This window comes from Lissotriton vulgaris, chromosome 1_1 (assembly GCF_964263255.1).
Source record: "Lissotriton vulgaris chromosome 1_1, aLisVul1.2, whole genome shotgun sequence".
Lineage (NCBI taxonomy): Eukaryota > Metazoa > Chordata > Amphibia > Caudata > Salamandridae > Lissotriton > Lissotriton vulgaris.
The window spans coordinates 1,599,827,015-1,599,839,612 of NC_141685.1; positions in this window are offsets into that span (position 1 = coordinate 1,599,827,015).

The window sequence follows — 12,598 nt, forward strand, 5'->3', positions numbered from 1 at the left end:
TGTAAAACACTACTTTGTGCTGGGGAGCAGTTAATTGCAGCAGTTATTGTAGATCTGGGAAATCATAAATGCTAGTTTTTTTGTTATTTTTGCAATAATGTTCGAAGTGCAAAATGTTTTCACTGCTTTACTGCAAATTGTTGCCTTGTTTTTTGAATCAGATCTTTTAAAAAACAACAGCCAAAAAGTAAATAAAAGAGTTTGAAAAACCACTAAAAAATAAAAAAATGTTTTTTAGAACCTCCTATTTGGTTAAAGATAGACAAACTTGTATGAGTTGTATGAATGGGTGCAAAGGTAATGCCTGGGTTATTGGATGAGTGTATGGATAGGTACTGGGTGATTCGGTGAGAGCATGAGTAGTGTCTGTGTTATTGGATGAGAGCACAGGCACTGCCTGGCTCATTTGGTGAGTGAATGCGTATTGTTTGAGTGAGTTCATGACTGCATGGGTTGTGCCTCAGTGAATGCATCAGTGGAAAGGTAGTTTCTCAGTGATTGGATGAGTGCATGGGTAGAGCCTGAGTCCATGGATGACTGCAAGTGTAGTGCCTGAGTGATTGGATGAGTGCATGGATAGTGCACAAAAGAAGGCCTGAGTGAATTCATCAGTGCATAGGTACTGCATGAGTGAATGGTTGTCTTAAAGGATTGTAAATTGTTGTGTCTTGTAAAGCGCACTGCTACCCGGAGGCCTCGTAGCGCTATAGACCGCTGGGGAACCCGTCCTGGCTTTCCCTGTGAGATAGTCCCTCCTGGGGGTCTCCAAGGTGAAACCAGGCATCCCCGGCGTTTGTGTGGGGCCGTTGTGGAGATGAGGCAAGCTAATGCCCAGAGTTGCCGAGTGTGCTCCCTGGTCGGAGTAGGCACCGATGCGAGAATTATCAGTCCGCTGATCCTGGTCCAAGACCCTGCCGCGTCGGGAATCGAACCCTGGTCCCGGGCCGTTCTCTGCACTCGGGTCTGCCGCCTCTAACCAGTGAGCCACACCTCTCCAGGATAGCGCCTAACTGATTGGAAGAGTACATGGGTAGTGCTTGAGTGAATAGTTGAGTGCAAGGATAGTGTCTGAGTGAACAGAGGAATTCATGGGTTGTGCCTGAGTGAATGATTGAGGGAATGGATAGTGCTTGAGTGACTGGATGAGTGTGTGTGTACTGCCTGAGTGAATGGATTAGTGTAATTGTAGTACCTGACTCATTGGGTGAGTGCATGGGTAGTGTCTGAGTGATTTGATGAGTGCATGGGTAATGACTGGATGAAAGGGTGAGTGCAAGAGCAGTGCCTGGGTGAATCCATGTATGCATGGATAGTACCTGAAAAATTGGATGAGTGCATGTGTAGTGTCTGGGGGATTGGATAAGTGCATAAGTACTGCCTGAGTGAATGCATGGATACTACATGAATGAAAGGTTGAGTTAAAGGATAGTGCTTGAGTGATTGGATGAGTGCATGGACAGTGCATGGGTGATTGGATGAGTGCATAAGTAGTGCCTAAGTGAATGTCAAAGTCAATGGGTAGTGACCGGGTAAATTGTTGAGTGTAAGTGTATTGCTTGAATAAAAGGGTGAGTGAAAGAGCAGTGCCTAGGTGATTCCATGAGTGCATGGATAGCAGCTGGGTTAATGAATGAGTGTATGGGTTGTCCCTGGGTGATTGGATACATGCATGCATTGTGCCTGTTTGGCTGTATGAGTACATGGGAATTCCCTGGGTAATTCCATGAGTGCATAGGTAGTACCTGGGTAAATACAGGAGTGCATGGGTGGTGCCTGGGTGAATAGATAAGTATGTGGGTATTGCATGGGTGATTGGAACAGTGCAAGAGTACTGGCAAGGTGATTGTGTGAGTATATGAGTAGTATCTGGTGATTGGATGGGTGTATGCACAATGCCTGTGTGAATGAATGAGTGGAAGGATAGTGTTTGAAATATTAAATAAGTGTATGGGTTGGGCCGTATACAGTAGATTCTATCCTTTAAAACTTAGGCCTATTAGCTCTCTGATATGTCTTAAAATACTTCTTCAAATGAGATACAGCATACTTTAAAACAGTCAAATTTTCAAAGATAATAAAAAGGACTTTCAATACCCACCTATCCTGTATAAGGAGGTGAAATTAATACATACATTTTCGTCGATGCAAATTTTGAAAAGATGCAGTGTGAAAGTATGTGTAGGCTTCTACATGTATGTGACAGGTGTTGTGCATCTGTTGACCCTAATTTCAAAACTATGTAGTTTATTGTACAGGTGCACAAATGTTTTCAGTTCTACTAGAGTATTCGGTCAAAGAAACACACTTTTCTAATCTATGTATGCATTTCAGAAGTCCTTGTGTAGAGAGCTTAATACACGTGTCCTGTATAATGATGAGTAAATAACTTGCAATCAAAGTACTTTTATAAGTCTATGCACTTTTGTAAAACATAAGTGTGATACTGCTCCACAGAAATATGATCATACTCTTCAAGTAGTCTAAAGGATGAACATTATTTATATTAGAAACAAATAACATATAATTAAATGTTAAACATTTTTCCAGGTTAATATGCATAGTAGATTATGTTTTCTTAACTTTCAAGTAATTTACATACACCAGTCAGTAAAAGTATTCTAGAGTAGTATTATGCTAAACGGCATTAAAAATCTTTTCAAACTTCAACAACAGCTACTATAAAGAAGAAAAACATATTTAATGAGGATACATTAGAAAAAATACAATATTATATTTTTGAGAATACAACATAAAATTACAATTACATAACATTCTCACTTTCCCTTTTTTGCTGTTTTATATTCCACTTTACATCACCATACACAGTGATTTCAATGTAGCATCACCCTTGAACAGTTGGGGAAAAAAAATCAAATTGATTGTAGAAAAAAGACCAGCATAGAACATCATTATCAATATGTATACCTATGCGTTTTCCTATCTACAATTTCTTAATCACTTCTTTCATCTACATTAACTCTATTATATATCACAAATACACTTTCCAAATTGTACACTCTCATTTATATCTGGTCCAATATAGACAACACAAATATAAAGTATTCGCTTTTAAACACAATTTTCCAAATGTAACATCAATTAGTGCAAACAATAATCAAAACAATAATTATAAATATTAATAGTTTGCAATGCTGTCTACTTTCTGTTGACATCTTCCCAATGAGCTGAATGGTGTACTCAAAGCTGTGGCTGAAGAAATAACATACAAGAATTTGGTAATTCATAAAGCAATCTAACTTTGAATTCCAGGTGGGCATCATTCCAATGTGTCCATTCTTTTTTACACCTTAAACAAACAATATAATGTCCATATGTTATAGTGGGTCCATCATGGAAAATAATAGTCACTATTGTGTTAGTTCTTCCTGAAATAGATATTTGACTTCCTTTACAATTGTAACTTTTTTCAATTCTCTTCTATTTGGTCTACAACATTGGAACATTCAAATGAGATATTTTTCACATTGTTCTATATGTAGTGTAGACATAATTTCTGATCCACAATGTGAACATGTCATACCCTGATTTGCTGTTTTTAACAACTTGTTCAAAGGTTCTGATTTACAGTCTGGTATTGCTAAGTAAAGGAATTGTTCTGTTTGTATTTGGATGGTAGAAATACATGAACACTCTTCACACTTATGATCCCATCTGTAACGTAGTCCAAATAAATTATCAATGTCTATTCCTTCATCTTCTAATACTCCAAGCATGGTCATTAGAAATTCTTGTGCATCTTTTTCTCTGTTTAAAGTGAATGTCACTGACCCCGTATATATATCTAAAAGATGTTGAAGGCCAGGCCAGTATGTATTTTAGTTCTGTCACTTACCAACTGTTGGAATAGAGGATGTAGTGCAGAACAGAATCTTTTTTCACAATTTTCCATTATTTCATGATGAAGATGTGCTAGATGAAACACAACATTCGGAATCACATTCGCATAACAGTTGATACCTAAACTGTTTTTCAACTGTTATCCTACAATATTGTCAACACTTTCCAATTTGGTTTTCTTTATCCCTTCAACTTTCTCTTTAATTGTTTACTTTTTTTGAACCTCAGTTTAATGTTTTACAGATTTACGTTTTGGACACACCACATATTTCTTAGTATATGGGATATTCACCTTAATGAGGAGCATAAAGTCTTCTTAAACAAATGTACTCTTTTTTTATATGTCCTCATTTAACCTCCATGGAATAACCATCCTCGCGGTCTTAACTAACACTGGGCATAGTTCACGTAGTAGTGCTACGCGTAGAACGCGAAGTGCACTTCGCACTACGTGAGCTACGCAACCTGCTTAGTGCACTGTGTAAAGCACTGTGTAAAATACTTTTTGCACTGATTGCACAGTGCCGGATGCTTGTACGCACTGTGCAATCAGTGCAAACCGCATCTTGCACAGTGCAAGCGGTTGTTTTCTGCTGCTTGAGTAGATTTCTACACGAGCTACAGCTTTCTCAACGTGGACTGGTAGTTTCTTATCGTGAGCAGCGCGAGCATACGCGACCACACGCAATGAGAAACCTGACCTCCCCCCATTGAAAATCTTGCCAGGAGGATTATTTGCTACGCTCGCGATCGGAAACTTGATGTTTCTGATCGGGAACGAGGAAAAAGTTGAGCTGGGTGCCATTTTGCTCGCTCGTGGTCACCAACTTGACGTGGAAGACCACGAGCAAGCACAAAATGACCGCTACGCTTGTTTGGTCTGTGCTACGTGCAATTCGCGTATTGCGAACTAGCACAAACTTCGCAAACTACGCGAGCGTAGCGTAGTACTTTGCTCAGAGTAAGTCTTAACCATCCCAATTGCTTATACCTTGGGGTCTGATCTCAGCTGATGTTCTTACGAGACCCATCCCCCGCAGTACATCATGAGCTGACCAAAAGTTGTAATCATTGGACACAATATTCCAACTAGAACCCACTATTCAGAGTTTAATAGCTTCCAAATAGCCCAAGCTCATATCTGTTCCTAAAACAATTAACGTTTTGGTCTAAGTCTCTAAAGAATCTCATAGAATTCCGCCAGCATCTCCATGTTGGAGGGGCCATCTGGCACCAGTTCTTACATATTTCCCTTCTTGCTAAGAGTCTCAAGAAAAACAGAAGTTTACTCTGCAACCCCGAAAAGCCATGCATACCCTCGGATGGCTACAAAATATAATACAGGATTAGAGAGGGGATTAACACTTCGTTGCCCAATGTATCTGACAGGGTCTTACCCATGTTATCCCAGAACTCTTTCAGCAGCAGACAGATAGTAAACATGTGTATGTTGTCCACCTCCTGGAAACCACTTCTTGTGCATCTGGCTTCTCCGCCAACTCTTATTTTGGACAGCTTGAGTGGGGACCAATATATCCTGTGGAGTGTGAAAAAGTGGTTTTTCCTTAGTGCAGTGGATTTATTCATCAGGTAAAGCATGTCTAAAGAGACTTGCCATAAGTTTTTCAGCTCCTCATCAGGCAAGCACTTCTCCTAGACGAAATGAGGGTGATTCAACTTCCTGTCCACTGCAGTGAGGAGATAATTGTATCAGAGCGCTACTTCCTTGTTCTTTGGGCTTAGGTCTTGAAGGTCATCCTAAAATGAATTGTCCGAAGGAAAATGCCACTGTTGATTCTTACACCACGTTGAAATTTGGTAGCATTCCGTTATTCAAGTTTCCCCAAGACAAACAGTTACTTTCTTCCACTAGGTCGCCCAACATGTCACACCCACTGTTTTCAATGGCTGACCTAAGGCATCCAAAAGGCACTCAGGTGTTCCCGGGGAGTCCCACAGGGGGGTCCATTCACTGTAAAAGGGTATACCTAAACTTGAGCGACAGTCAAACCACAATTTAGCAGCAGCATATAAGACCTTCAGACTGACTTTTTAAAAAAAATTGGGGGCACCAAATGTATACATAAAACCCTCATCAGGACTGTCCATCAATATAGCCTTAAACATGCACCTGATCAAAGTGTTGTCTGGCCTGAGGAGGCACACCCTGCAGTTCTTTAATTGATATGCCCAACAATATAGCTGGAGGTCTGGTAGACCCAAACAACTGTATAAAATCGTATGTCTTAACTTTTTCCAAGATAACCTGGTCCCCTAGCCAGCCCAAACAAAAGCAGAGATCCTTCCTGGATTTTAACTAGAAGACTTTAATCAAACACCAAGATTATATTGTTGAATAGAAGCAAACCATGGCAAAAGGCACATTTTGACCAAGTTTGTCCACCCATACTGTGTAAGACCATTTCTTCAAATGTATGTTAACTTCCTTAAAGACTTTTGTGTTATAGTTACTCCTAAATATCTTATCTTCTTTGACAACCTTACCCCCTGTGCTTTCAAATTCCAGGCCATAACTTCGGTCTAATCGCTTTTAACCTCATATCCAGGAAGTTTTCCAAAAGCCTGTACTTCGATTAATAGTTCTGGAAGGGCTTAGATAGCATTAGATGTAAACATATTCAAATCATCAGTATACAGGGCTAGCTTCCTAGAGAAGCTGCTTGAGGTAAAAGGGAATATATCCTTATTTTCCCTTAGACTTTGGGCCAGGGGCTCGATATATAAATTACAAAGAATAGGAGACAACCGACACCCTTGTCTGGTACCACACCCTATTAATACAGGGGCTGTGAGATTGCCATTAACTTCAATTTGAGCTTGAAGGGCTTTAAAGATTTTTTTTAAGAACCTCCCTGAAGGTCTCATCAAAGCCAAAAGCCTTCCATGCTCTACTAAAATAATGCCAATTAACCTGATCGAAGACTTTTACAGCATCTAGAGTGAATATCGATAGTGGGAATTACTAGTAATGAAGAGTAAAATGGATAGGTCTCACAACTTCACAAATTTTTATCAGGGCTTTTACTAGCAGGATTTAGTAGTAGATGAGGTTGCCCTGGATCAGTGCCTTGTTAAAAGAAGTTCCCAAGGCTGCGTTCTGACTCCTTACTATCGCTTAACCAGGATATAAGAGGGAATCAAATCCTGACCACTTTCAACAAAATTAAGAAAAGGAAAGTAGCAGGTCCAGATTTGATCCCTAATGATATCTATGTTCTATTGCAGAAGAAGTTATTCCTATTTCCCATTCTCGGACACTTGGAACAAAACTGTTATTTAAAACATTTTTAAAGCATGGAAAATATCCCACACAATACCATTCTTACTGCCCAATATCACAATTAAACTTTGATTATAAAATCTTCACTGGAGCATTAAATGCTTGACTATCTAAAATCGTGGGGCCAATAATTCATGAAGACCAGAAGGGCTTCCTCCCACGGAGGCAGATGAAAAGATCTAGTGCATACTCTAATCGGCTCAATTGACCTGGCAACAATGCATTGTATCCCACTATCGATTGTACTCTTACACAATTTGCATCAGCACTAACCTTCTTCTCATCAAAATCTATCAAGTACAAACCAGACAATGTTCAAACTCTAGACGTATGCCAATCCTTCTTTGAACACTGTACGTCCAATATTTACAAAAGCTCTGTCTATACTTAAACCTTGAGATTTATTAATAGTTACTGCTTGTGCTAGATACAGAGGAAACTGTTGCCTGCGAACATATACGTCTGTTACAAGCAAAAACTGCACTACACAACGCCAAATCTATCTTGCCTAATTAATCTGATCACATTTTATAATCAGAAATTCTATTCCATCTCTATTTAGAAAATTTACAAAATCAACAACTTTTCCCATTGCTCCATTTATGAATTCTTCTTCTACATTCAAATTATACTGCAAAATTAATCAACAATTTGTATGTACAAGTAAAGTATTTTCTAATCCTGCAGTTTTAGATATAGACTTTTCCCAAGAATCCAAATTAATCAACAGTTTTTCAGTAAGAAGAATTGTCTCTCCCTGGTGTTTAATTTTGTCAATAGCTTTAGTTTCCACAATCTGTTGATTTTCCAGTTTGAGAAGTTGTCGATAATGTAGAGCACTCTTGCAGTCTAGGCATTAGACAAACTATAGATTTTTTTCCACAAGAATATTGTACATTAATTCAGCTGCCGTTTCTCCTGTTTTGAACAAGTTCTTTAGTAGCTGACTTTCTAAATCTTGTCTATCATGTTCGATCATGACACCAATTCTTGTCTTTAAAGTACTTCCAGAGTCACTTGCTTGTCGCATATTATCCACAAGTTCTTTATATTCAAAGTTTAACCGAATATTTACATTTCTAATACTTCCAAAAGATTTCCTTTTGTCATCATGGAAAAGTGCTGTTAAAACAGGCTGTCCATTAATAGACGTAAGATGTAATAGGTCTCCAAATACAGTTAAATGTGTTCCTCCAAAGAGTACATCGTAATCTGTTATTAAAATCTGTTGCATTCTCAAGTGTTCAGAGTCAAGCATTACGTTTGAGACCATGCTCACCTAATCAATGATTAAATGTTTCATTTACTTCAGTACTCTTGAATCTTCCTAACAAGCTTCTCCAGATAGCTTCTGACATTCCAGTTTATTATCATGTTCAACAGGTAGCATAAGTAATCGATGTAAAGTAATACCTTTAATGTTATGTGCTACTAATACAGTTGGAGCTGTCACAACACAAAATAAATCTGACTCCATAGTTTGTGTACATAACTGATCAACAGGTTAATTAAGAAACCTTTTCCGGTTCCTGCTTGACCACTAACGTACAATATAATAGGTTTAAATGATGAGCATTGCATTCTTTTTTTCATGGAGCAAACCATATTGCACCTGTTGTTTGACTTGTAGATATATGTTTTTTGCTGAATATTTAGTTGTTCTTCTAACTTTTCCAACTGAATAATATCCTGTTCTGCTTGTTGCATTGCAGTTTCTACCTCATTCATAGCTATTGCTGCTACATTTTTAATAATTGTTTGTCCCTGCGGATTTTGACTCAGTGGGCCAGAGCTTTAACTGCTTTGGGAACTTTCTCTAGCTATTTCAGCTTCAATAGTACTTTCTTGTTCAATCTCATCATTTAACTTTTGTAACTAAGTTGGGAAAATTGTGCATTGAATGCTGTCTTTAGCGGCATTAAAAGAATCTTCATAGCAATCAAAATTTCCAAATAATTCTGTTTCACTACACCAAGGCTTGAATAGTTGCAGAAGTGCTAAATAGAAAAATGTTCTATCATCTGGATTTTCTCAACTGAGTTTCCTGTGGTTAATAAATTTCCTTTGGCATGTTTGACTAAACATCAGTCACATCCCATCCCTGCATATTTTTCTTCTTTTATATTTTCTGTAACATTCTTTTTAAACCTATATTGTTGAAGTATTTCATACAGACATAGGGTTTCTAGTTGTGGACTTCTTTTAGGATAGTATGAATCCAACATAATAGTTTTGACAATATCAGTACTTTCTGGTTTATGGTGTGGTAAGTTTTTGATTTCTGGTAAAGATTTAAATACTCTATTCTGTGCGGAGGCAAGACCTAGACATACCCAAATGATTCTTCTTGACTCTGAATATAAACTGGGTGAGCTCAAGTGATCCGAACATTCATAGGATTCAATCTCTCTATGGGAGAGAATTTTCAAGCTGTAGCTGTACAATTTCTTGCTAAGTCTCTGCTCTGCTGAGATTTCTTCCCATATTTCTTCAATTTCTATCTTTTCAGATTTGGAAAAATATGATGTAACATAGCGAGCAACAGCAATTGAATTATCTGCAACGTACTGAATATCCATGTTTGCATTCCATATTTAAAAAAATAACTGGATTGTAGTCATTAATGTACTTAAATGCTTATGTTCTTTTTAAGATGTGTGTATTCTACAGAGATTTCTGAGTTATCGTATGTCTTACTGCTGAGAAAATACTATTTACTCTTCTTTTAGAAATTATAGGTCGTGAGAATCCAAACTGACATTTTTTATAAAATTTCAATTTCCATTTGTAGTATTTCTGACATTGATGACTTTGAAAGCGTAAAACTTGTTGTCTCATGCTCTTGGCAAATGTAACATACTGTTCGATGAAAGACAAAACTGTTTCAGCACTATCTGTTCCAAATGTTGGTGCATTCTTTATCCATAAAAGCATGTGTATATGAGGAGTACTTCTGGCTTGGTACTCCTTTTGCCAAAATAAGTCTGTTACTTCATCAAGAGGTGGAATGTTTTCACTGAAGATAAATGATATCATACTTTGAAACCTAGGGTTAAAATACCTGCACACATTTACAGGATCCAAGGAACAGAGTTCTCCAGCTGTCTTCAATTCAATGTTTTTAACATTTGAATTTGCTTCTCATAGAAATTCAAGTAAATCTTCCCAAGCATATTCAGCACAGCTAAGTGTTACAAACCATGTAGGAGTACTTAAGTTTCTTACCATGCATTTAAGTTCTCCATGATGTTAATACCAAAATTCCTTGGTAGCATGTTGGCATGCCATAAAACTTAATTAACTGTGATTCTAAATTTCCATCTCTTTGTTCAACTTTGTCCATGAACTCTTTTTCAGAAACATGTTGAAGATAAACTCCTGCTTTTAATATGTGGTTCCCTGAATGCAAAAATACAGACAAATCACTTCCAAATAGCAGATGACAAATATATATAATGAACTGCCGAAATATTAGATCTTCACAATGTATTCTTATTGATAGGTATTCTGAAGCTGGAATTCATACAGCTTTTTCATCAAATAGTCCACCTTGTACAGTAGGGAATAGCTGTGGAAAACAACAAGCTTCTATGCTTTTTTCCCATATGCTCATGGGCGTTCCCTTTGCTTCTTTCATTTGAAATATCTCAATACTGTTTCCTAATATTTCCTTTGAATGCAGAGGATGTATTGTATAATGTTTTATCATCTCTTCAGTCCTGCACTTGTCCACTTTTTCAATTTGTCCAGTTGAAATTACTGTTTCATCTTGTAAGCATATTACCTCTTCATCAACATTCACCTTCTTATTTTATTTTTTTGTCCTTATCTCACCAATAAGCTTCTGCGGATCTTACAAAGCCCTTGTTTAAATCTATGCGCCCTTCAGCTTACAGCATTTGCTTAGGTCACCCAGACCGGTCCCATTTAGTAGGAGCTTGGTGTAATCATAGGACTGATTAAATTAATCTCAAGTTACGGCCCAAACTCATAAGGGGCTGCCAGATGTTTATTGAACTTTACCCTGTTCCATCCTGATCTAAACGAGATACCGCAAAAGCAGCTTTAAGCCAATCATCACTCTTTGGGGTAGGGGATCTTTCCACTTCTTACAGACCTCTCTCTGGGCAAGTAGCACCAAGTATAACAACAACCCACTATGAATCTGTGGTGCCTTTTGGCTATACAATCCGCCGTCACCAAAAAACACTCGAGATAAATTGACTTTTATGCTTATTTTAAAAATGCCACAGATAGTGTCTTCCACCCTCTTCCAAATGTTTCTTAATTCAGGACACTCAAAGAAGATGTGGATGTGGTTGACATAAGGAGTCATGTATCTAGGGCATTTAGGGATAGGTACTGGGGCGAAATTGGCTATCTAGGCTGGAGTGTAGTAGAGTCTGTGGATGACGAAAAAGTGGTTCTAATATTATTCCCTCCCAGGTATAATAAAGCCTTTTGAAGTTTATTAATTTCTATAAAATCTTGATAGATTTTTTGACTCGTTGTTGGTACTACTGACTCATTTTCATCTCTATCTGCACCAACAGTTTCAATGTTGTTCTTAAAATCTAAAGGTAAGTAAACAACTCTTCCTTTGAGACCTTTTTGTAAATCAGTTGGTGGCAGATTGCCTGTTTTATGCTCTATATAAAATTTAGCCAGAAATGGTGTACAGATTGAAGAAGAATAGACTCATATTTACTTAAATTTGCCAGTTCCTGAGGAATAGGTAGCAACTCTAACTTGCTATGTACTGCTCTCACTGGCATTTTGTTTTCTTCTAATTTGTTGTAACAGCATTTACAAATTACTCGATCGCTACCAATTTGAAATTGACCTTATACCAACACATAAACACCAAATTGCTGCCACTTATCATTATTTTCTTTTTCAATGTTTAAATATAAATCAACATTCTAGTTTGACCTATATAGTGAGTAGATCGACAACAAATACAAACATAGTTTGCTTTTTCAGATGAAACTGTATTAAACTTTGTAATTTCTTCTGCAAACTAAGGGGCCGATTGTGATCGCGGACGGACTTGAGTCCGTCCGCGACCCCTGAGGAGGAGGGAACGTCCGCAGGGGCTGTGGCGTTCCCTCCGATCAGATTAGAATGTGACCGCCAGGGTGGCGGTCACATCCTCTATCTTTAACATTGCGGCGGGGGCAGCTTCAAGCTGCACCCTCCGCAAGGCTAAAAATGCATGCATTGCATTTGCATGCACAAAGCGGCAGGCACCACGCAGTGCCTGCTGCTTTGTGCATGCAAATGCAGGGGGGTACTATAGGTACCCCCCATGTGCACCCCCCACCCCCCCTTCACCCAGGGGGCCCGCAACGGGCCCCCGAAGTGAAAGTCCGTATGCTTTTCCACGGCGGAAAAGCCGCCGTGCAAAAGAATGTTTTTCCCACCATCCTAATATGGCTG